The following is a 3,008-nucleotide window of genomic DNA, read 5'->3' on the forward strand; positions in this document are numbered from 1 at the left end:
CTTGCGCTTGCCAGGCAGGCGCTTTGCCACTGAGCTAAATCCCCAGCCCCTAATATATCAGATTTTTAAAAATCTGCTCTGTGATCATTAAGGTAGAATGTCGTGTTTAAATCTTTTTATGATGTATTTGCAAACGTTGATGGGACAGTATTTAAATAACAAAAGACATGGCTTCATCAGTCTGTACTTTAAAAGCTTTCGTAGGAAAGAGATAAAGGATAATGTGGCTAATAATGGAGATGCTGATAAGGTAGTAAAAAAAAACCAGAACACTTCTGACGGCTTCACATTTGACTAGACCCATGGGAAATAAGCAAACACAAAATAAAACAGCTGGGAGGACTCAAAGGAAATGAAAAAGGGCTTCCCTCTCTCCCCCATGCATTACCCCAAACAGAAACTAAGAGGGAAAATAAGATTTCTTCAGAGCATGATGGGGGATATTTAAGAATTCTAACATTGGAAATAGACATTCAGGCAGAAGTTTCCAGGCAAAGGTAGAACAGGAAATAAATCCTCCAGTGTAAACTAAAGACTAATGAAGAGAAAGAAGGAAAAAAAAAGACTAAGGAAGATTTTCACATGTGTAAAATAAATCGTTTTAAAAGATAAATGCAGAGCTGGGCATAGTGGCTCATGTTTGTAATCCTAGCACTGGGGAGGCTGAGGCAGGAGCACTGCTGTGAATTCAAGGCCAGCCTGGGCTACATAGTAAGGTCCTGTTTCAGAAACAAATATCTAACACCCCAAAAATAAAACAAACAAGAAACATAAATGCAAAAATGACACAACCAAGACATCATCAGATGTCAAATATGACAACAAATATACACACCAAGCTTTTTTCGTGAGCAAATGAGACATAAGCTACTTTGAAAGTGTAAGCATTATTCAAATGTGTGGCAATATCAGTGTGATTCAGGAAAACAACCACATCAGGCTTCTTTCTTCTTCCACTTCCCATTCCTTTCATTTATCTTTTTTCCCTTCATTTATCTTAAAATGTAAGACTTTATTTCCACCCACCATATCTGAGGAGTTGCCTGATGAAAAATGGAAGACATATAAAATCCAGTTTTCTACTTCTCTTATTGTTCTGTTATGACAAGATTTGTTTTTCCTAGTTGTCATTTAAAAATTGTTATGGAGCCAGGTATGGTGGTGCAGGGCTGTAATCCCAGCACTCAGGAGGCTGAGGCAGGAGGACTGCGATGAGTTTGAGGCCAGCCTGGGCTACACAGTGAGTCCAAGGCCAGCTTGAACTACATAGAGACACCTGGTCTCGAAATTACAAAAATAAAACAAAACATAATCTACAGCATTGCGTGATCTCCTTTTCTTCCTCATCCCCAAACTCTTACGAGTTGGACCCAAGACCCAGGATTTAGTCACAGAACTCAGGTCTTAGGGTCACAATCAGGACCCAGGACCCAAGAGAACCCAGTAAAAATACCCAGGACCAGAACCAAGACCCAGGTCTCAGGACCACAACTAGCACCCAGGACCTAGGATCCAGGACTAAGACCCAAGATGAAGATCCAACACCAGGATCAGGCCCCAGACTAAGACCAGGACCAGTACCAGGATGAGCACCAGGACCAGGACCCAAGACCAGGACCAAGACCAAGGACTATAACCAGGCCTCAGGCTCCAGGACAGAGATTCTGGACAAAGAAGTGGAACTGGAACCTGGGACAAAGACCCAAGATCTTGGACCAGGACCCAGGACCTGGCAGTAGAACCTAAGACCCCCTGGTGTCCCTCTGCCTGAAAAGATGCCCAGGGTCCTGAGTGCCTTCCTTCCCCATTCTGGCCGAATTTTGATGGCTCCGGGAGTTTGGTCAAGATTTTAGGGTCTGAGAACAAATGAGAGAACTGTTTTAAAGAGCCTCCAGGACATTTTCCTCCTCTCTTGTCTCTGTCTCTGTCTCCACCTCCACCTCTCTCTCCGCTGCCCTCTCCTTCTCCCTCTCTGTCTCGCTCTGTCTGTCTGTCTCTCTCTCTTTCTCTCTCTCTCTCCTTCTCTGCTCAAGTGAGGGAGACTGTATTCAGGCCCCAAGGCCAGGGTTTGGGCAGGTGGTGCCTCTTCGCAGGAGGAGGCAGCGGCGCTGGCAGAGAGCTTCTCTCGCCCTTCTTTTTGAGCACAGGTTGCTGGTACGGCCACACTTTCTGCGGCAGGTGCTGACCCCGGGGTGCAGGCGGGCGCCGCAGGAGACAGATCGTCTTGCTGCAGCTGTACTTCTGGGCGAGCTGCCGCAGGGACGGCTCGATGATCCCACCTGGCAGGCGAAGGCCAGGTGCAGGGTGGGCTCTCGGGTTGTGGTCGGAGAGTCGGGTCAGGCTGCAGCCGTTTGCTGGCGAACATCAGGCGCTGCGGGCCTGGCGGGCGCCCTCCTTGTCTTGGATTTTGACTTTGACATTCTCCGTGGTGACGCTGGGCTCGACCTCCACAGTAATCGTCTTGCTGAGGGGATCTTCACAAAGATCCTGTCTGTGCGTCTGCGCGTCTGTGCGTCTGCCACTCGGCCCTCTCTTTGAAGAGAAAGAGCCACGTGCCTTCCCTTATCTGAAGTAAAGCCCGCATCGATCCCTGGTGTGAAAAATGTGGCAGCCATTCTAGTGAAAATTTCTGTGTAAATTTAAAGTGGGGTTGGCCGCGCTGTCGGCAAGACTGCTTTACAGGGGAGAGCTTTGCAAAGGGAAGTGTGACCAAAACTGAGTCAGGAGCAATTTATGTTATTACCTTCGGGGTACACGTAAATTAAGCCAGATAATTGTTCACAGGCTCTGAAAACTCGAGGACAAGTACCCACGGCTGTGAGCCAAGAAGGAAAAAAAGCAGATGTTTTCTTAATACCCATTTAAGGAGGAAAAGCAATTAGGGAGTAGGATCAGGAGAAACACCTTCAAGTAGGTGTGTGATAACTTATTTGATATGATGATAGCACAAATTATATATATATATATATATATATATATATATATATATATATATATATATATATATA

General features: G+C 45.9%; 1 pseudogene; it reads right to left on the minus strand.

Annotated features, from left to right (window-relative positions):
- Positions 1 to 2,048: 2,048 nt before the first annotated feature.
- LOC102019143 overlaps positions 2,049 to 3,008 on the minus strand; it is a 24,061-nt pseudogene continuing 23,101 nt past the window's right edge.

Source organism: Chinchilla lanigera, unplaced genomic scaffold, assembly GCF_000276665.1.
Source record: "Chinchilla lanigera isolate Chin_1 unplaced genomic scaffold, ChiLan1.0 scaffold00006, whole genome shotgun sequence".
Classification (NCBI taxonomy): Eukaryota; Metazoa; Chordata; class Mammalia; order Rodentia; family Chinchillidae; genus Chinchilla; species Chinchilla lanigera.